The sequence below is a fragment of the Motacilla alba genome, chromosome 20, assembly GCF_015832195.1.
Source record: "Motacilla alba alba isolate MOTALB_02 chromosome 20, Motacilla_alba_V1.0_pri, whole genome shotgun sequence".
NCBI classification, from domain to species: domain Eukaryota; kingdom Metazoa; phylum Chordata; class Aves; order Passeriformes; family Motacillidae; genus Motacilla; species Motacilla alba.
In genome coordinates, this window is record NC_052035.1 from 8,625,534 (window position 1) to 8,648,148 (window position 22,615).

Below are 22,615 nucleotides of genomic sequence, written 5' to 3' on the forward strand. Positions count from 1 at the left end.
ACAATGTTTAAAATAACTGCACATTTACAACACTGCTTGCCATTTTAACAAGAAACATTCTGATACATGCCTATAATTAATCACACAGGAAAAACTATTTATCCCTTGTGTTAATGTAAAGAAAGAGTTTAACATACCAGCATTAAGACTGTTAACAACTCCTGACTGTGCTTCCAGAAGTGCTTTGAAAATGTCACTCTAAAAACCAGCAGTTTATAAAAGGATTTTTAAAAAATTTAACATTGTTTCAGTTGACATGTAAGTTTCAGTTAATGTTTCTGTGACCTCTGCCACCCACATGCTTTAAATAGGGTTGGAATTAATCTCACCTCATGGTTACAGTGATTCCCCCCCAAACCAAGATATTTGCCTAAGGTTACAGAAAAATCATGTGTCCATGTTGTGTGAAAGGAACAGATTTGAATTTTATTCCCATCCAGCTTGACTGAATCACAGCCTTCAAAAGCAGCAGGACCCCCAGATTTGAACCACCAAGCAGCATCCACACAGGTACTGAGGAAAGCACTTTGCTTCTCTTTGCTTTGCTTCTCTTAAAAAAACTTAAAATAAAAACCAAACAAACAACCCAAAGACAAAAATGAAGATGTAAATAACTAACAGAAGCTTTACTTTCCATCCTGTAAAAGCTATGCACCTGAAATACAATATTCCAGTGGGTAACAAGTTGCTAATCCCACAGGATGCACCTTTGCAACAGGGCACAGGTGTGTGCACCCAGCAGAAATATTTCCACTGCACTTGGATTTCCTCTGCATTTCCCTTATTCATTTCCCCAGAACTTCCAACTCTGTCCATCTGCCTGTTTCCCACCCTCTCCCCACCCTGGTACAGAAACAGTTGCTCAAATCATTCCCTTATTTTTGATCTCTGTTCTCTCTCTCGTCTGGTTGCACCAGGAGAAGAACAGACCCAACAGTACTCATGTCATGGACCCTGCAGAACACAGCAAGAACTTGGCAGAACTGGTACAGGGCTTGAGAAGTCTGGTGACATCAAAAAATTACAAGAATTCAGCTACAGATACATCTGCTAATCTAGCAGCAAAGGTTAAAAAACAACCTGAAAAATTCCAGTGCCTGTGGCTCATATGAGACTTACCTGTCCAAGTGCCATGAGATCTCCTTAAGATCTCCTACAAGATCTTAAGCTTTTACTTTAAAAAGTCACAGAAGAAATCTAAGCAAAAAACTCTGCCCTTGTGCATCTATTAGTCAAAAAAAAACAACATAAAAAGTACCTTAAAAAAGAGGATTAGAGAACTGTAAACTTATCACACTGGGAATTGCCCTGAAGAATGGTTTCCCCCAAACTTTCTCATTGGTTTTTGGCCTTTTAATTAGGGGATCTTTGCCAAAGTTCCCAAACTCAATACGTAAGAAGGGAGGGAGCCAAAGGAGGAAGAATCATGAGGTGATTTTTAAAAAGAAGAAAAGCATGGGTAAAGACCAAGAGAAAGATCACCTAAAAAACTGAAAAGACACACAAGGAATCATGAATAAAAGAATCAACCAGTGCAAAACTAAAGACAACACATGAAGGGCTCTGAGAACAACCTAATTCTGTTTGTGCAATTCATGGGGCAAGCCCTCTGTGCCTTGGGTAAGGATCCTGGTTCACTTTTTAGCACAAATCTCATAATCCAGATTTGATCAACTACTACTAAAAAAAAAAAAGAAGGGGGGAGTGAAGCCAAGAAGGACACATTGGTAACAAGAAGGAAGTCAAAAAGCTCATTTTATATTTAGCCACCACCTCAATCTTCAACTTTATAGTAGCAGGACTGTTAAGAGCAACTGGGCCCTGACTACTTCATTTATTGGCACTTAAATTAGCTGGGTTTGGATATTTTAAGCACCTAATGCCCAATACAGACCATGGATTCTTGTGTTTCATGGCATGATCTGAGCACTAGTCAGGAAGGTATTTCCTCTGATGCTGTATCAGTGCAAAAGGTGCAAATTTTGTTTAACCCTTTCCTGTAAGAGAGTGAGCCAAAGCCCTGAAATACCAGCTTTCTGCAGAGCCCTTCTCCATGGGGTGAGGAACACCAGGAAGCAAACTCACTTGGATGGAATAAGAAGTTTGTTCAATATATGACAAGGAAATAATTAGAAAAGATAACGAGGTATTTCAATATACAGAGGTATAAACATATTCTTTAATATACAAAACCCTGCTCATTTTCCAAGTAGGGCTCCTGGGCAGGTAAGGTCCTGGTACACACTGACATTCTCCTTAACAAGTGTATTTTACTCCACACACAAGCTCATAGATGTGTTTGTAGAATTTTTTTGACACCTTGGTGCCTCTTTCCAGTACAGGAGATGCCAACTCAGAGTCACTATAAAGCAAACACAGGACAACATCCAACATTTGAAGGGTGTTTTTCTTCCCAAGGGCACACACGAGTCAAGTGAGCAGGAGGACAAGATCACCACTGTCTGGGCTGGAATAAAAGCCAGCCACATCCCCAAAAATCAAGGCAAAAAGGTGAGTTCCAGCTCTAATTCAGCCTCTACCTGTCACATTTCAGCAAAGACACCTCTCCCCTCCTGTGCCAGGAACATCCTTACCTATGCACAACTGAACACTGCCAAGTGGGAACACATTTCCATCTCATTAGAATGGCTGTCAAGGATCTCACCCTGTGCTCAGAAGCTATTCCAAACCAGCATCTCAGCAGCAGCCTGATGTTTCTTAAATACATGGCTATGAAAGAAAGTTAAAGCAACTGTTCAGAAAATAACTGCACCACAGCTGACTTGGTAAGGGACAGCAAACCCCACCCACGAGCCTCTGGACTCCACCACATCCCAGAGGGAATTCATCCAGGACTTCACACTGGTTTGCCTTTATGAAGAATAAGCACTTTCAGTACAATTTTTCATCAGTATAACTGAAAATGTTTGGGAGAGCTGAGTAAACCCATTTCACAGAAGGGGAGATGGGTAAGAAGAAGTTACACACCAACACATTCAATCAAAGCTGGAGGATGGGAACTGAGTCCCAAAGAGAGCTTTCCCTCTAAATTGGACACCCTTGTGCATCCAAACACACCAAGGCAGCACAAACCAGAAACCTATTGATCTGTTCAGGGAAGTTGTGATTCTTCCCTCTGGCATCCCAAGGAAAGAAGCCCCACATGAAGTGATACAGGCTTTTATTCCTCATCCTGCCTAAAGGACTGCAGATCCAGAGGGAACTGAGAAACCCAGCTACTGAAGGACATGTTTAAGGGGGCTGCAAAGACAAACATACAAAAAGCCCTCAGGAAGGGAATAAAGCGAAGTTTTGAAGCAACAAATTTCAACACTGGAGCCCTGACTGTTATTGTGCTTGCCCAAATATCACCAAAACTCCCACAGAGATGCTTTAGGGATGCAGTAGGATGGCAGGACTTCCCTCAGACCAAATTCCTGCCTCTGCCTCGCAGCCAGGTCCTAATGTGACCCCTGCTCTGTGCACACAACCTGCTCGCTTTCACCATGAACACGCTCCCAGCTTCAAATATCACACACAGAAAACACAGGTGAGCTCCACACTTCAGAATATTCCAGCCAAACGCAAGCCAGGAGCAAAATATGGAACTGGAATGAATGTCTCTGTGTAAAGTGTCCGAATTTTCCAGGGTAGCGCTCCCAGCCAGGAGTGGACACAGATTGCTGCTTCCTGGGAATGATAATGGATATGTGGGATAACCATTACAACTGCAGGTAGCTCTTCAAAGACTTCAGCTAAACCCTCTCTTCCTGCCCTTCTGTTTGCCCACGGGAGCATGGAAAACCCCTGTGAATGCTTCTTACCAATTGAGGGGGAGTCTGGAAAGCGTTACAGAGCGCTCTGGAGCAGCCAGTAAAACCGGCAACACGAAGGGAAAAATGTCCTGGGAAAGGTTGAGCTGTTTATGAAATAATTCTGCCCTGAAAGCAGGCAGTGGCAGTTTGGATTGGGTGTCAGCCTGCTCTGCTGCTGCTGGGAGGAGAGGAAACTTTGCTTAGAAACTTCAAAAACACGGATCTAAAAAAAAAAAAAAAAAAAAAAAAAAAAAAAAAAGAAAAATCCACCCAAAGAATATGCTGAACCTCACAGAAACACAGCACATCACCAGAGGAAAAGCAGGCAATCAACAGATCTTCCAAACATGAGGCATTTTTCCTTTTGACACAGGGCTGCTGGGGAGGGGGGAGCTGCTAAACTGGTTCTCTTCTAAGCACTTCCAGATATTAAAAAAAAAAAAAAATCCTCTCGAAAAGAACATATCCACTGTTGTACAACTGTCCCAGAAAACAAAGACCACGGGGAGAAAGTGGCCCATTTTCTCCAGTCTCCAAGAACCCCAAGTACAGGTCATGTTTTCAAAGGCTCAGTCCTACACACTCCGGATCGGAGCAGCGTTTAAAGCACAGAAATAAACACCTAACGTGAGAGTTACTAGAATGCCCCGTTTTTGGTACCAGCCTGAAATTGCCTCAGTTGCAGCCAGGCGAACACACAGTCTATGAAAACAACCACGAGAGAAGTTTCACTGTGAGTGAGTTTCCCCCTCCTGGACACGCTGCATCAAAACCAAAAGATTCGTTTTCTATTTCGCTTATCCCATGAATGCACCAAACCTGGTGGAGTATTTTTCAGCAATTTGGGAGCCCCCTGAGTCCTGTTCTGTAGCTCATTCTCCAGCCCATGGGGCAGCTCCTCTGCCTGTTCCCTGGCGGCTCCCAAAAAACACCTCAAAGCTGTAATTCCTCACTGCATGTTGAAAATATTGTGACTAATAATACACTCCACCCATTTTTCCATCACTAAGGATTTCAAAATATAAAACTTGACAAACAGTGAGAGAGTTTAGAAGGGAAAAGTCAAATTTTATTTTCAATTAGAAGAGGCTATAAAAGCATAAAAGTGAGGTATTGATTAAAGTGAAAGAGCTATCCAGTCACAGAAAGCTTCTTCTTCAAAAATTATGTTTTTCTCACTATTCTTGGGTATCACTGCCTTTTCTTATAATCCCCACAGGGAAATAAAAAGAGAAAAAATACTCCCTGTCTTTTTTTGAGAAAACACATTTAATGCATTAGTAGCAGGGCTGATCTGAGCACACAGAGAACCCACACTCAATAAATACTTGATTGAGTCCACAAACCGAGACCCACATCTCAATGACAGCAACTAAATGCTAAAAATGCTACCAGTGATGCAATTGAAATGCATGCACGAACTTTGGTACAGGTGTCTACAATGCCACTGTTTGCTAAACACATGTCCTAATTAGCATGGCTTTAAACAATGCTGATAATAATCCCGTTCTGTGTAAGGCTTGCCAAATGAATCATTGGGATTGCAAAATAAAAAGCATGAGGAATTCATTAAAGAGCTGTTAAACTCTCCTTTGTTTATCTTTCCCCGGTCAGGTGTAAAAATAAATAAATAGGGGTTTATGTCTCCAGATTCCATCCCAATGCTCCGCTCCACAATAACGTGCCGGGGAAGAACCTCCTCGGGAGGTACCAACATTTTTTTTTCCTCTCCGTTTCAAAAGAGAAATCCTCCCACTATTACAGTCCTGAAAATCTGCTCCATTCTCTATTTGTCATCTGGGATTGAGTTATCAGACACTACTTGTATTACTTTGGGAACTGACATGTCTATTTACAGAGACACAAAGGCAATCCAGCAGCACAACCCCTGCTTTTCCCAGCACCTCTCCTTCTCCCCTCCGCCAAATTCTACCAGCACTTTCTTCTGGGGAGGGGGGAGGACACCTCACTAGTTTCCCAGCATGACAGAGAACATTTCCAGCCACTTTTGCACTTGTTACAGCCTTATGAAAAATCACCTATATCCCCCCCAAAGGAACAGCATTATTCTTTCAAGGCTTTTTTTTTTTGTTTGTTTGCTTGTTGGGGTTTTTTTGTATTTCTTTTTTCAAAAGAGGGTCACTTCCCCCATTTCAGCCTGCAATTAAAATGGAGGCAAGGCCAGGCGATCTATGTCTGGCTTTAGGGGGAGACAATAACCCAAAACAGGCCTGGCTTAAAAAAAAAAAAAAAAAAAAAAAAAAAAAAAAAAAAAAAGGAGAGGAGAGGGAGAAAGAGAAAGAGAGACACGCAGAAAGAGAGAAATACAACATGCTTCACCAGTATTATTACCTCATCCCTTTTTCCAAGCAGTTTTGAACCACACTCCTGACAAACTCTTGGTCCAACTTGCACGGATGCTGGTTTTTAGGGGGCGGAAAGGGTTTTAATGCTGGAGCCGGGATTGAGGCTGGCTATCCGCAAGTGGAGCTGCTGTTAAAATGCCCCCTTGTCTCTTCTCCTCTCCCTTGAGCTGGGTGTTGACGCAGCAGAAATTACCAGCTGGAAAATTCCCCTTTTGGAGGTTACGGGGAGGAGGGGGGGGCGGGCGGAGGAGCCAGGGGAGGGGAGGGCCGGGGGAGGGGGGTTAAACCCGGCACTTACCAAGTTAAGCCATCCACCCACACCAAATAGGACATCGCGTCCCAAAGAAGGCTCCGTGCCCCCCTCGGCGGGCAGGGCGCGACCGGCCGCGCTCCCCCCGCGGCGGGCGGGCAGCGGGGGGGAATAACGGGGAGAAAAGCGGGGAGAAAAACGGGCATCGGGATAAAAACGGGGATAATAAGGGGCATAACGACGGGGATAACACCGGCGCGGCGGTGCGGGAGCAGCGGGGGGAGGCTCCCCGCCGCCCCTCCAGGGGTGGGGGGGCGGCCATGGCGACCCCCGCTCGCCCCGGGGGGCGGGGGGCGGCGCGCTTACCTGTGCCCCATGGAGGAGAGCGGGGTGTCGGAGCGGCCGGAGCGGTGGCTCCGTCGGTCACTCCGTGCCTCTCCTCCCGGGTGGGGAGGGGAAGGGGAAGGGGGGGCGGAGGGCGGAGGAGGGGGGGGGGGGGAGAACCCGGCGGAGGGGGGGGAAGGGGGGGGGCGCCCGGGCGCGCTCCCGACGCTCCCTCGGGCGCGCGGGGCGCGAGCCCGCGGCGGGCGGGGGGGGGGCGCGGGGGGGCGGGGCCGCGCGGCGCGTGCCGGCGCCGTCCCCGCCTACTCTCCCCCAGCGGCGGGCGGTGATTGGGCGGCGGCCCCTCCGTCGGCCACGCCCCCTCTCGCCACGCCCCTCCTCCCCTTGCGCCGGGGGAGCGGGGGCGCCGCCGGCGGCGCTGCCACTGCCGGACACCGGAAGTGAGGGAGGGCGGGGGCGCGCGGCGCGCGGGGCACGCCGGGACAGCGCGGGGGCTGCGCTGAGGCGGGGGCGGCGGCGGCTCGGGATCGCTCCCGGTGCCGCTCCCGATCCCAACCCCGCTCCTGCTCCGCACCTCTCTGGGCCTCCCCGGCTGCCTCCTGCCCCCGGCAGGTGCGCCTGGCTCCGGGAGGGGCGGCTGCGCGCCCTCGGCGGGGCGCGTCCCCCGAGCCCCGCCGCGGGATGGAGGGCGGCGGGTGCTGGAGCGGGGCAGCGCCGCAGCCTCCCCCGGACCTTGCAGGGAGAAACGAAAATCACTTTCCCCCTGTTGTACTCACTGAAGTGTATTTCACACAATGCCCTGAAACGAAATAATGTAAAATAAGTGCGGTTCGCAGCCCCCTGACCCGTGATGGGCAGAGAGCGAGGCCGGTGGCCGGGGAGGGACGGAGATCAGAGCGGGTGGAGATCACAGGCAGCTCCGCAATGGAAAACCTCCCGCTGCAACAAAGGGCAGGGCTTTGCCCTTTTGACTGTCGCGCTGAAGGATCTGACAGAAACTGCCCTATATTTCAAAGCACGGAGCTTAACAGGGCAGGATAGGTCTGGAGCGGGGGGGGAGTCGGCGCGGTCGCACGATGGCTGCGGCGAGCGGGGAATCGCTCCCGATGTCGTGTGCGGTCTCTGGATTGTGAAAGCAGGAGCTGGTCCCGCAGATAAAACGCTTGCGAACTGTTTTATCAACATCTGCGCGCTGTGATTGCGCCCGAAATTGGGGAAATACATGCCTGACCAACGGGGATGGCCGTTTGCGCAGTTAACTGGCTTAGGTGTGTAATCACAGTCATTGCCTGGCTAATCGTGTGCCGAAGGTTTCAAAATTTCCTCCGTGGTTTCCTTTCCCTCATCCTATATATTTCCTTCAACTCTGGCTTTCAAGTAGGGTTTCAGTCTCTTTCAAGGTTTCGACCTGCTGTCGAAATCTTAGGCTTGACTTTTATGCCTGCTCTTCATTCAAATCCATTTCTATAAGGTGCTTTTAATCCCTAGGACGTCCCCTTAGAAAAAGTGTATTTTCCACTTTTTCCTCTGTAATTTAAATAAACGGATGTTCCATCGTGTGTTTTCCTCCCCCCGTTTCCTCCCGCATACCCTAAATACCTTTAATTTTGAAAAGACTCTGAATAAACCTGATTAATGAAAACAAAATGCCTTTTCACTCCAGCATGTTTTTAATTACCTCTTCATTTTATATTGCAACAGAGTCCAAGCACCACCTTCCTAGAAAGAGTTCCATTAAAATGCAAATGAAGACTTTGCAGAAGTTGTTAATGCGACCAAGGACACAATTTCTTAGACTTGAGCAACTCAGAATCGGTGCTGGGCGGGGGTTCCTGCTGCCACCTGCTCTTTCTGCACGCACAATCCTGTGTAGAACATGTTTTCCAGCCTCTGTCACCTGTGGGTGAGGAGCACCAGATCTGAACAAGCAAAATCCCTTTTCCACCCTAAATGCTCGCTCTGGTTTTCACATGTATCTGTCCCCCCCACACCTGCAGGTATTAAATCCTCCTGTGCTTTGAGTCAGTGCTTTTCTAAGGCTGAAATACAAAGGTTCAAGGAGCTGTTGAAAGTGGAGCTTTATGCCATTATGTCTTGTTTTGCATGACATCTGCACCATACCTGGCTGTGGCTGTAACCATTCCTGCCTTTCCTCGCTCCTCTGTTTGAAGCCAAGCTTCCCCTGCTACCCCAAAGCTCCTCAGGTGCAGGATGTGCGCTCCCCTCCTCTCCTCCTGCCCAGGGTTTCTTCCCCAGGTCTTTGTTGGAAGAAAGCGTTTCTTCCTGTGGTATTTGTTTGTGTGTCAGGCTGGGCTGACTCCCCCGGAGCAGCAGCAGCTGCTGCCCGGGCACTGCCCTGGGGAATGTTCCCAAGAGGGGGAGGGTGGCAGCAGGCCCCGTTTCCCAAAGCTGTTCCACACAAAGGATTTCAGGAGACTTGAAAAGCTTTAATATTCTTTTGCCAAGCCCCCTCTCCTTTAATTAGAAGTTTGTGTTGTATTTGAGGTAAATACTGCCATAGCTCAGCGTGCCCTGAGAGGTGCTTTCTCCTCGTGAAGAAGGAAAGGATGTGCATGGAAAAAATAAGAGCTTGGAGGAAAAATCGGGGTAATTGGGGCAGTTCTTGTGATTTTTGGTGTGCAGAGGAGTGATTAGGAGTGTATTATCATGCCAGAGGTTACAGACCACATGTTTCTAGCCTGAGTCCACATCCCTTGCTACCTACCCACTGTACCACAGGTTCTACCCTGGCAGAGGCTGGTGGTGTCACACTACTGATGGGTTTTAGCCACTGGGACAACAGGTAAAGACCATATTTCTGTGGCACAAGAGTGCTTGGGGGTGCCCTGATATGTTCCTTTTGCTCTGCCGAGAGCACTTGGACCCCCAGCACAGCCACGCTGCCATCATGTGCCAGTGCTTCATTCTCACTGAGTGGGCAAATTAAGGACCATGGACCATGTTCTGTTGAATTTCACTGCCTTTCCAGTGTCCCTGCGCCTCTGTGATTGCTCCCTGCACAATCTCCAAGACCTCTCCGGTGCAAATAAGTCAGCACCATGCTCCCACTGTCTCCTGCACTGGCCTATGGTGGGACCAGACTGGGGGACAGCAGCAGGGGAGAGCTGGCTGGGTGCTGCATTCATACCATGTCCCATTTGCAAAAACATGGGATGGTGAGGTTGGAAAAGACCTCCAAGATCATCAAGTCCAAACATTAAAGCAGCACTACCAAACCCAGCACTAAACTATGTCCCCAAGTGCCACATCTGCGCATTTTTGAACACTTCCAGGGGTGGGGATTCCACCACTTCCCTTGGCAGAAATTCCCAAAATTTGCCAATATGGGCAAAGAAATCCCTGGCCAGAAATGCCCAATCATCAGAAGCACTGAACGTTCTCATTTCAGCTCCTCTTTCCAGCTCTCTTCTAGTTTATGTTCATTGCAGTTGTAGGAGATTCTACATTTGATAAACTGAAATGATTTCCTGTGTCCTTGTCGTGCGGGCAGTTTGGGAACAGGTTGACAAAATCTAAATGGCCTAACTACTGTTTTTTCCTCTACTAAAGTATTGTAAAAATAGAGGTTCCAAAGCAATCCTGGGCAATCTGTGATCTCTGCTCTCAGTGATCCCCATTTTGTTTCCATGTTCTGTACAAGGTAGACTTGGCTCTCCATCGCCAAACCCTGCTCTTCCCTAGCTAAGCAGGAAGAAAGCCATTTTGCAGAGCTCTGCTTCTGCCCTTCACAGCATCTCTGAATCCCTGGAAATCCCAGGACCATCAGCTTTGCACAGAGAGCAGCTGGCAGATGTCAGAGGAAAGGGTTAAAGGACCCACATTCCTGTCCCCACTGCCCTGACCAAAGGTCAGGGGTTCCTTAGGTGAAGGAAAGAGGGAGGTGGTGCAGCCCTGACCAGGTCATTTGAGGAGTAAACCACATCTGAGGGGAGCTAATGAAGCAGCATTTGTCTCTCTCACAGGCTCATACTCCCGGTCTGTGCCGGGCAAGTCGGAATTCCTTCTCTAGTGGGAGTGAAGATGTTGATTGTATTTTTTCCATGATGTGTATTGAGGCATTTGCTAGGTTGTGGGAGTAAACACTTGGGGGAATTCTCCGTGAGCTAGCAAGGGCAAGTCACAAGCCTACTAAATATGGTGAGTGAAGATTACAAAAAAACCCTGGAGAGTAAACCTCCCTCTTTCCACCCCATCTCCCCACCACCACCACCCCCGCAGATTTGTTCTCATTATCCTGTGCTGTGTCTCACTGCTGGCTGGCTGAACCTGCTGCCATTTGTGGGACAAACACATTGTGCTGATTTAGTTCTGTTTTCTGCACCCAAGGGCAGCGCTGGGGTGGTCCTTCATGGCTCCACCACGCACTGAGACACACAGGACCGTCCTGCTGGAGCAGAGACACCAGATACTCAATGGGGGGGAACAGCAGGAAATGCTCTCAGGTCTGTAAATACTTGAGGGGGTGAGAGATGATGGTCATGTACAAAATATTTGACCAAACACATCCCACTGACCTCCTTTGGTGCTGCTCTTGAAAAGGATTGGCCAGAGTCAAACAGTTGATCTTTAATGCTCCAAAAATACATTCCCTTTCAAAGCTTCTCAAGTGGAGAAGCGTCCAGGCTGTCAAATTCAGTCCCTGACTCCCAACTTCTTGTGACCTGGGTGAGCTCAGCTCTGGGGTGTCCATTTAGGTTCCCCCAAGGCTGCAGGTGACCATAAGGATGAAGGATGCTGGGGCCAAGGCAGGGGGGCGCAGGAGGGTGCAACAAGCTCTGACCCCACCTTCTCCTGCCTGCTCCATCTCACTGTCCTTGACTTGTTGCTCTGGCCCTGTCTCATCCTTCTCTGTTCCCCTCCCTGGAGTGGCCCAGCAGCAGCCAAACACTGATTCTTGTGGTCCTCACTGGAGCCTGGAGCCAGCCTGGGCCCCTCAAAGTCCCACCCAGGAGCCACAGACCATTTGTGTGTTGGTTGGAGCTCAGGAGATCCCTGTGCCTTGCTGACACCACCCTCCTCCTGCAATAAAGGATCTTCACTTTCCCTTCTCTCAGCTTGGGTTCTCCTCAGAGTTGTTTCCCGCTGTATTTTGCATCACAGTGCTCTGGTACTTCACCCCTTGCCAGGTTTCCTCCTGTCCCAGGTATGGATGAGGAGCAGCTCACTGCTGTGCACTCTGGGCAGGGCTCTTTAACCAGATCTTCTCCTTCTGCAGCTTTTTGCAGACTGTCACCTCTGTACATCTGGGAAATGTCGCTGCTTGGGCCAGGCTTTGTCCTGATGTCAACAGCAAAATGTCAGCACATTCAGAATAAATTTTGATTCTTCCTCCTTCACTGTCACCCTCCCTTACTCCTGCAGCCTTTCCTGGTCATTATCAGGGGCTCACAGCATTCCTTTAGAAACAGACAAAACCGTTTTCAGGAGACAGAAGCAGGGACATCCCCATGGTCCTGCATCCTTCAAAGTCTGATTTGTCTCTCAGTCAAGCCCAACCCTCTTTACCACAACACCTACAAACCCAGGGTATACGAGAGATTTCACTGAAATAGATCCCTCTGTTTGCAAAGGTTTGGTTTTCTTCAGAACCCAAGGAAATTGCAGGGCTGCATGCAAGTCCTTGGCTCAGTGTGATCCATGAAAGCCGTGCGTGTCATGGAGCTGTGCTGGCAACAGGCAGAGGCAACAGTTAAAAAAAAAACTATGCATAAATATACATAACTCCTGGAGTTTGGGAAGTGTGGTTTGGGGTTTCAGCAGGCAATTGCTGGTTCTCCTAACGACTCAGGCCACAGCCAGGGTTTAGCTGGGTTAAACACTGAGTCAAGTTTTGCTGTAGTTAATGTGGACCTTGGGATGACACTCTACTCTGGGAGCATTTACCCACCTCCATGCCCAACCTCCTCAGCTCAGAGGGTGTGGAGAGCTTGTTTTCCTTTTGCTTCCTTTTGGTTTTACCTCCAGTGTCCTGAATTTGCTCAGACAGCTCCAATTTCAGGGTTCCCTGCAGGGCTGGAGCTGAACTGCAGGGTGTGGGGAGCAGCACGTCTCTGGTTCCCGTTCTAAAATTCTGGTTCTAAATTCTAAAATGCTTCCCATTCTAAAATAACAAGAAGAAAAATCAGGAGGACTCTGGCAAAACATTCACAAAATGCTCTTAAGTAAATGAGAAGGGGTTTTGCAAGATATTTGAATTTATATTAAATTGCTTGTCAGGAGGAGCGATGAGGCTGTCAATAATTAGTTTATATTTGGAGCTGTTCAAAGGCTGTTAATGGCATTTTGCACCCTTCTGTGAACACCCACCTGGTTCCTGCACACCTGAGTCATGCCAGCAGCCGTGCATCACACCGATCAGCATCTTCCTGCTGCGGTGCCCTCTTCTCCCACCATTCCCAATGGGAAGGTGGCTCATTTAAGTGCCTAAACCCTCCTGTTCTAAATGGCACATTTCCATGATGGGTGACCACCCTGGGCACTCCATGATTGTCTCTATGCCCTCCCCTGGGTTTCTCCTGGCTCATCCCAGCTTTTCCCAGAGAAGCCTGGCTGGCTGTTATGACCTGTAGGCGAAATCCCAGCGCTGCCAAGCCCTGGGGAGAGCTCGGCCGCCGTTCCCAGGCTTCAGTTCCCGCAGGATTTCCTATCTGGGCAGAGCCGGGGTCAGCAGGGAGGGGTCCGGCCAAGCACCCCGCAGCCCCCAGCCCTCGCCCTGCCGCAGGAAACTCTGCCGGGAGCACGGGGTGGAGTGGGGGAAAGGAGGGGAGAGGAGGAAAATGGGGAGTCACAGGGGGAGCCGCCAGATAAGGCTGGGCTGGAAACGCTGGGCGGATGCAGCTCCGGGCCGGGGCTCGGACCTGCGCCCCGGTCACTTCCCTCGTGCCGCCCAGGCAGAGCTGTCACAGGAGCCCAGGGATGGAATTACAGCCAGGGAGATCCAGCACCTGAGCTGGCTCCAGCAGCACGTGGCCAACAGGCAGCGGAAAATCCCTCCCGGAGCCAGCTGCCCTCGGGAAGATGTTTCCTCTCCTCCGGTCAGGCAAGGCAGAGCTCAGCATCGCCCGGGGCTGGGGCCGGGGGGATCGGCCCGGAGGGTTGGGGGGTCCCGGGCAGGCAGGGCCCCTTGTCACCCAGTGTCTGCTGAGCCCTGGATCCCAACTGGAGCTGTCCTGGCAGGACCAGCACCCACAAAGGCTCGGGGGGCCCCCAGGCAGAGGCAGAACCACTGCTGGCCCCAAAGCCCAGGAGAGCCCCTGATCTCTGGGAAGTAGCACAGGGATGTGGACAAAGAAGACAAAGAAGACAGATGCTTTCTTTATTTTCTTTCCCCCTGGATTTAGTAGTTCCAACCCCCTCCAAAAATGTCTGTGCTCTCTTCTCAGCTCTTTTCTAAACCCAACCCACTCATTTTTATTATCCCTGCAGGAGTTTGTTCCCTGTAATACATTATCTGCTCCCTCATTGTCACACCAGCCCTGAGCTCCACATCCTGCTGGACCCAGCATTGGTTTGAGCAGCCCTGTTGTGTTTCCCCTCTGCCTTGCTCGCATCCCACTCCATCCTTGCTTTTCCCAGAGAAGCCAGTGCTGGAGCTGCCCGTGTAACCCCCCCAGCACTTTTAGCCACATCCTAGCACCACACTCCTTCATTTCCAACCTCCAAGCGGTGAGGGGAGCAGAGCTGCCCCCAGAGATGGGTTCTTGGCCCCATCAGTGTCACACAAACCCCCAAGTAGTGTGGGAACAGTGTGATCCTGAGAACCCCTGACACCTCACAGACAGGGCTGAGGGCTGTGGAGAGTTGGGGGATCTGGAGGAGTCCTGTCTGTGTCAGACTGGAACCCCAAACCCCAACCCTGCTCTTTTCCTAGCCCAGGCTTGGCTCAGTGAGTACCAGAGCAGTGTGGGTTTGGTTTAATCTGCAGGGAGATCTTCACACCTTCCTTTGCTCTTTTCCTCGCCAGCCCCTCCGCCTGCCAGTGCAGCACCTTGGCGGGGGCCGTGCCCATCTGCTGGCAGTTGCGGGTTTTTTTAAATGTTTTCCCTCCCTCCCTCTCCCTCCTCCATCCTCCGCTCCTCCTCTTCTCACCCTTTGCTTTCTCCATGCGTTTCTTGCTGGTGCAGCATGGATCCAGCTCAGTGGGATGAGGGAGATGGGGAGATGCTGTGCCCAGTGCCAGCTGGGAATCGACCCCTCCCCGACCTGCAGTGAGCGCAGGTCACAGCAGGAGCAGGTCCCAGCCTTGCAGAGGCGTGTGCAATCCCTGCTGTGCTGCCTGGGCGGGAGGTGTCCCTCCAAAGGACGGGGTTAGGGCGGCAGAGGCTGCCTGGGCTCTGCGGGGTTAGCGGGGGTACAGCCTGCATCCGTGCAGATGCAGCGTGTTTATTCTCACCAGATAGTTTGATGGCTTTATCTGATCACAGGTTTTCCTGAGGAAGGAAGGGTGAGTCTGAGTCACTTGAAAATGGGGGCCCTTCATCTCTGGGTATGACTGGTGGGGCTGTGGATCTCAGCAGAGCCCCAGGGCAAGATGTGCTCCCAGCGCTGGTGTCGCTCCAGGTTTGCTCTGTGGTTTTGCTGGGTGGGCAATGCCATGGTCAGTAATGGGTGTAAATCCAGCGTGAGCAGACATGGGTGTCAGAGAAAGCACCCAGGACTCAATGCCACCGAGGGACGAGCGAGATCATTTACTGTGTCTGTGGTGAGAGAGGAGGGAGCTGCTGACATGGTGCCCCGGGTGCAGAAAACACCATCACAAGCAAATTGAAAGCAAGAGATAAAATCTGGCAGCAATTGATAAATTCAAGGGAGAGACAGGTTCATGCCCTCCTGGAAGAAAACCCAGATAATTAAACTCCCTTGTTCTGTTAATGCCTTCTGTGAGGGGCTGGAGGAATCAGCCATGGGAGAGCCATGGCTGCTGCTGGAGAGCTGGGAGGCAAAGGTGTGCTGGGGGAGTGCTGGGAGATGGGGAAGCAGAGTGGGTGGAAACAGCTCCAGCTCCTTAAAACCGGGGAGCTGGGCTGGGGGCTGCAGCAAGCTGGAGCTGTCCTCTGCTCCTCGACCCACCCACACACCAGCATCCTTCCCAGCTGCCTCTGTGCCTGAGAAAACAAATGGATTTTCCATGAAGTGCCCTCAGAGCCGTCACACTCGGCATTTTGTGGAAACCGGGGGTTTCGAGCCTTCCTGAGATCAGCCAGGCTCCGGAGAGGGGAGCAGAGCAGGCAGTGCTGAGCCGCTGAATGCACACAGAGCCAGGCCCCTGGGGTCCAGAATTAATAGGACAGAGCAGGGGCTGTTCCCTGCATGTTTTATTTATGGGAATCAGGCCAGTGAAGTTCCCTCAGCTCACCGAAATAGTCACATCGCCTCTGCTTTGCGCTGCCCACAGCCGTGACCTTGATAAATGGGTCAGTGCCCGGCCCCCTCTGCATGCCCAGGGGGGTGTTTGCTGCATGGGGGGAGGTTGGGCTCCCTCCTCAGACCCCAAAACTCAGCCTTGATGTGCCCAAGGGTGCTCCTGCTACGGGCAGGATGCCTGTGCTGCCTGCAGTGCTGGCTCTGCCTGCAGCAGGAGCAACCCGTGAGAAAGGACCCACGGGAACTCCACCGAAAATCCCCCAAACACCAAGTGAGCTCCGGGCACCCCCCTTCTGAGAACAGTGCATGCCCAGAGCCGTGTCCCCAGCACCGAGGTGACATCAGCCTCTTGCACCAAACTGGAGCCCCGGGGCAGTGCCTGGTGGCAGAGATGGAGACCCCAAAACAGGAAGCAAAAGTGGGGCTCTGCCTGGTTTCTGTATTTTTTTCTTAACCTGAGTTTTTGAGACGTTTCCTGATGCCAGATCACAGCTGTCGCCTCACCACGCTCACCACCACGATGACATCTCTGCCAGTCCCATTTGGCAGCCCCGAGGCCGCCAGAGCATCCCTGAAGCGGTACCCTGGAGGGAGGGATGCTGATCCCGGGATCAGATTACTTGGGTGTGATGGCCAAAGGGCGTTATCAGTGCCCGTGTTTGGTAACCATGGAGCGACCGTGGCTTTCCCAGGGCTGCCGGTGAGTCAGTGGCGGAGCCGGGAGCAGCCCGGTTCCTCTCCCCACCCTCGGCCCCAGCACAGCATCTCCCTCCCCACTTCCTTCCCTTGCCGATAATTAGCCCTCAGCTTTGCGGTTCCCGGTGATTTCTCCCAGCGTGGCATTTCCCCATTTGGGTGCTGGGAGGGAGACGTGAGCCCCACACCCACTCTAGTTCCCACCACGGGAAATGACCATGGGTGGCCCCAGGAGTGGGGAACTAGGGAGGCGTTTCCCGAAAATCCCATGGCCAGGAAGAGTCCAGGCCAAGGGACAGCGGTGCCCTTTGCTGGCAGGAAATCCTCCCCAGTGTTTAAAGCCCAAGGGGTCTGTGGAGCATCTCAGCAGCTCCAGGCTCAGCCCAGGGCAGCGATGGTGGGTGCAGGCAGGGAATCCTATGCCACATCTTGCTCCAGTGGGATCAGCAGTCGGGGGAGGCTGCACACTCACCCCATGTTTGCTCTGAAAGAAGGGCAGCTGCCAGCACAGCCGGTCCCTGGGGAGGGCACGTGGGGACAGGGCCGGGTAGAGCTTGTCAAGGACCTTTGTGTGGCTGCCACCATCCAAGGCTGATAAAAGGCTCCAGACGCTCTTCCTGCTGCCTCCAAACCCAGGGCCACACCCTGACCCTGACCTCTCCTGCTCCAGGTCCTTCACAACTCAGGGTCCCTTGTGGCACCAGGACCCCGGGGCTCGGCTGAGGCTGGGGCAGGGTGGCAGGATGACACTCGGTTAGTGGCTGACTCAGACCACCTGCCCTGGCCCCGATGTGGGGGTTTGCCATACAACCTCTTCTCCATCTCAAGGAGAGGTTTGCTGTCCTGCTGTGTGTGTGGAGTTTGCTCTTGGAAGGGCACAAACCTGGAAGCATTGTGGAGATGTTTGCCCACAGGGGAGGGATTTCTCCTTCTCTGCGTATTCTTCCCCACTACCTCCCCAAGGATTCGAGAGGCTTCACCCAGAGGTCCGTGTCCTCCAGCAGCATCTCAGGGGCTGGCAGTGAAATCAATAATAAAAATGATGCTCAGCTCCTGTACAGAGCATTACGTCTTCAAAGCCCTTTGCTGGCATAAACTCATTAACGGCGAAGAATCGAATTCCTCATCACACAGGTCCCAGGGATGCAGATCCGGGGGGCGATGGACCGGAACATATTTGTAATAAGGAATCGCTGCTGTCGGTGGCCCCGTGCAGGAGGGCCCTGAGGAGCCGGCAGGAGCAGATGGAGAAGGGAGGGCTGAGATGGAAACAGTGCCCAGGGCGGGCTGGCAGCATCTTGGCAGAGGAGCTGCTTCCCCTCCTCACGGCAGCCGGTGGGCCAGGGGCAGGGAATTGGTCTCCTGTGCTCCCTCAGCTCCCCTGGGCCTCCCAATGCAAGGGGAAATGAGTCCAGCATCATCTCTGCAGCTCTGCTCCCTTTGGGAGCATCCCACCCCTGCTGAGCCCCTTTGTGCCATTCCTGGTGGAGCATCCCAGTCTTCTCTAGCCCTGGCTACCTACCCTGAAACACTTGTTTAACACAAGCCAAGCCAGGATTGATGGAAAACTGGGGATGTTCATCCTGGTTGGACTGCAGGGATAGGGTGGGCAGGGGGAAGCTGGGGAAGTGAGTGGGGGGTTGCAGTGTCTGCCTGTGCTGAATGACTCAGAGCTGCCGTACTGGCCCGGGGCACAGCAGGGGTTGGAGGGACAGGCTGACCCCCTGGAATACATCCAAAGTGGCTTTTTTTGAGGCACTGGCAGGCCCCCAGCCTGGCCAGCATGTCCCAACTGGGACAGTACTCACATGTCTCTCACCCCACCCCCCACCTCCTTGGGCTGGGACCCCAGGGACCCCTGCACCCACTGCACTGCCCACCCAGCCCATTCCACCCAGGCAGGACACATCTGGGGAGAGATTTCATCCAGGGCATCCCGCGGGACCGGGGCGCGCTCCCACCCGCGGCCATGGCCTCTTGCCCAGGGCAGGGCGGGGAACCACAGATTCTATTTCTGGTTTTCTCCCTGGGAGGTGCTGCAGGAGGGAGGACGGGAACACCCTGACCTGGTCCCCGAGGTCCTTGAGGTCCTGTCTTTGGAATAGGTCATACACACCCATGCCCAGGGGATGGCTGTGCTGGGAACGGGGAGGGGAGGGATGTCCTGTACCTCTCCACTTCCCTATCCCTCTTCCCTGAGGTCGGTTCCCTCCCCGTCCCCGTCCCTGGAGGGACCAAACCCCTACAGAACTGATTGGGAGACTCCTCGGTGCGGGGGATTGCGGGATGCGGGGGCAGCACAGAGGGATGCGGGGACATGGAGAGATGCGGAGGCCGAGCTCATCCAGGGTTACCTTGGAAACGGCGCCCGAGCCACACATCCCTGTCACCACTGAGGGACTGAGCCACTGTGGTGGCGAGGCCAAACCCCACTCGCCGGCTCAGGGTGACAGCAGGAGTGTTGGGAAGCGTGTCCCCCAGTCCCACTCGATGGCTGTGCCAGGCAGGGGGAGAGGTGGCTGCAAAGGGGGCCGTGTCCTCCCCCGGGCAGAGGGGCATCGCCCAGCCCTGGGCAGGGAGAAAAGCCCCTGCAAGGGTGGCTGTTGGCCAGCGTTCCTCCTGGCAGCTGGATCCCTCCCCAGCAGCCGGATCCCTCCCTGGCAGCCGAAACCGTCCCTGGCAGCCGGATCCCTCCTGCAGGACAGGCTCTCCCCGCAAAGATGGAGCTTTAAATAAATAACGAGCTGCCGACATCTCCCGGCTCCGCTGGCAGCGCCACGCTGGGAGCCCTCCCCGGCAGCCCCCGCACTCCGGAACACGGCGGGAATGGGGACAGCGCTGCTGGGAGCTCGGCCCGGGGGGTGCTAATGATCGAGGGAAAAGGGCTGGTGGAGCCTGGGATGCCCCTGGCGGGGTCAGCGCTGGCTGATGGCTCTGCCAACCCTCCCCTTAAAGCACTCTGTGATGGAGCATCACAGCCTTGCGTTGGGAATGGGATTTAATCACCGAGGGTCGGCTGGGAGAGAAGCGCTTGGCGCTTCCTGGGGAGCCGTGATGGATGCGGGGATGTGGCGATGCAGGAAGGATGCGGGAATGCGGGCAGGGTGTGGGGATGAGGGAGGGATGCAGGCGGGGCAGCGGGGATGTGACCCATCGGTTTTTCCCTGCTGGAAGATGCTTCCTTGCAAATCGGTTTGCAGGGTGGAGCGTTCCAGAAGGCACTGCCGGCCGGGGGAGGCAGGCCGGGCGCGGGCAGAGCCCGCAGGCAGGGTTCAGGCAGAGGCCAGGCAGCGCAGGCAGCGCGGGGAGGGACCGGCCGGCGAGCCAGGGAGCCTGGCAGGGCAGCGCAGGCTGCAATTAGCCGAGGAGAGACGGCAGGATCCTGCCTCAATTAGAGCCTCCATCCCCGGCCGGCGGGCAGGGAACCGTGCCCACGGGCAGCGCGTCCTGGCAGCCCGTGCTGCCGGCACCGGGCATCGCCCGCCGGGCCCCGCTCGGGCTGCGGAGGGGACACTATGGCTGCGGCGGGCACGGGGTGGTGTGGCCGGGCTGGGGGCTGCCAGAGGGGAGAGGGGACGGACTCTGCTCCAAAAGCAGCTGAGAGGAAGGAAGAAGCAGCTAAAATAAGCAGGTGGGTGGACAGGGAGGAAGTGATAGTGAGGCTGATAAGGAATGGGCTGGGGAAGGGGGACAAAAACCAAAAGGTCCCCAGGAAACGGGAACTGGTCCCACTGGGAAGCAGAGGGAGGTCACGGCACAGGAGGGGGTTCTGAGCTCATGGAGAGTGGGTGTTGCAGGCGAGGGATGGACAGAATGCTTCAGCAACATGGGAAGTGCCAGCCAGGAGTGGGGGCAGCCCCATCCCCACGTCCTGCTTTAGGCAGGGGAACAACGGGAGGCAGATATGCACGGAGGCACTCTGAGCATCCTCGGAGGGTGGGTGGGCACCCCTGGAGTGAAATGCCTGGAGGAGGAGAGCAGCACAGAGTTCTGCGTGGTTTGTGTGCAGACAGCTCCCACCTCCACTCCAGTCACGGCCATGAAGGGCCATGGAGGGGGACAGAGACCAAACCAAGGGCCCAGCACTCCAGGAGTGGTTTGGGATGGACCCAAGGGGAACGGGGCAGGGAGTGGTTGCAAGCAACTCCTGTCTCAGCATGGCACTTCCCTACCCTCTCTGACTGCTGGCTGCCAGCATCTCTGGGGACTTCCACAGCATCCCACCTGCCCTCTGTATGTCACAGGTGGGAAGGACGGTGTCAGGAAGGGTGTTGGGACATGGGGCTGGGGTTAAGATAAACCCAGGGATTTGGGCAGGGTGACTGGGGTGCTGGGGACAGTCCAAAGGGGCTGTAGCACTGCTGTATAATCATGGAACAGTTTGGGTTGGAAGGGACCATAAAGCTCATCTCGTTCCAACCCTCTGCCGTGGGCAGGGACACCTTCCACGAGGCCAGGTTGTTCCCAGCCCTGTCCGACCTTGGCGGTGGGGAGCAGGCGGAGGCAGTTTGGCCGGAGCGCAGGATGCTCAGGGCCAGAGCTGTGGCTGCTGTCCTGGGAGTTTCCACATGAACCACACACTGTTCGCATCTGAGCCCTCTCCCCGTCCAGGGCAGCCGCTGCCGGGGGTTATTTCCTGCCCTCCGCGCTCTCCCCCCGCCGCCCCTGCCTGCCCCAGCCCGGCTGCTTCCTCTCGGCCGCCCCGGGGGCTTTCCATGCTGCCAGAAAATAAATCTCAGGCTATTTTTAACAGAGGGGAAAACGCCAAGGTCTCCTCCAGCCTGGGCTGCTGCGGAGCCGAGCGCGGACGGGCACCCCCGGAGAGATGAAGGAGGGAGAGGAATGTGCGGGAAGGATGTGGGTAGGCAGGGCAGCGTGACCCCGCTTTCATCTCCCTGCCTTCGGGCGGGATTTTGGGGAAGGCAGGGAGAAGGGCTCTGGGAAGGGGGCACCAGCTGGGTGCTGTGGCACCCCCTTGCCCCCCTTTGCAGCGGACAAACGACACAGCGCCCCCAGCACCCATTAATGTCACCCACCGTCTCTCTGCCTGTGCAGGCAAGGACAGAGCGATGGGAGGGGGTCACCCCACGTGTGCTCCCACCACCCCAGCTGGCATGGGGTGACCAGGATGTGTCCTGGAATTGGGATGGCCACATACACACACAGTGCCCACCCCGCATTGGGTCAGTGCCACACCAAGGGAGCTGGGGACTCGGAGGGTCCCCTGGGGTCAGGGCTGGGCCAGTTGCTGTTTTTAACCCCTGTAAGTGCCTTAGGGAGGCTGCCAGTGGGATCAGCTGGATAATGCTGGCGGGGGCAGAGGGGGGCTGATGATAACGGGGGGGCACGGACAGGCCACCCCACCCCGTTGCTCCCCGAGGGTGGCTGTCCCCGCTCCAGACTGGGACACGGCCATTCCCTGCCAGCTGTCCCCACTGTCAGTCCGCACGCATCTTTCTGGCTGCAGCGACACGATCCAAGGACTCGCCCTTTCCTGGGACTCCAGGGACTGAGGATTTATTCCTTACGAGCTCCTGCTGAAATCTCTCCACCTGAGAGGCTCCCCCCAGCCGCAGCACACCCAGCGCTCCCATCGGAGTGGGAGGAGGTCTCTGCTCTCCTTCTCCTAGCGGGAGATGTTGTGTAAAGCCCACAGCCAGCGGAAATGCGGGAAGAAAAGCAGGGAGAGAAAGAGGAGCCGTTTCCAAGCGCTGGGTGGGAGGAGAGCAGAAAACAGGAGGTGGAGGTGAAAATGTCAAACC

The 22,615-nt window shown here is 53.8% G+C and overlaps 1 protein-coding gene across 7 annotated transcripts in view; it reads right to left on the reverse strand.

Moving 5' to 3' along the window:
• The window catches only part of ZBTB46 (zinc finger and BTB domain containing 46), a 52,718-nt gene extending 45,779 nt beyond the window's left edge, over window positions 1–6,939 (reverse strand). For 3 of the 7 annotated variants that reach the window (XM_038158662.1, XM_038158663.1, XM_038158657.1), the window contains exons 1-2: window positions 6,798–6,939; window positions 6,168–6,348 (exon numbers count right to left, since the gene is read on the reverse strand). The gene's annotated coding sequence lies outside the window, so the exon portion shown is untranslated. The other 4 variants (XM_038158660.1, XM_038158658.1, XM_038158659.1 and 1 more) reach the window with 4 other exon arrangements.
• Window positions 6,940–22,615: the final 15,676 nt, after the last annotated feature.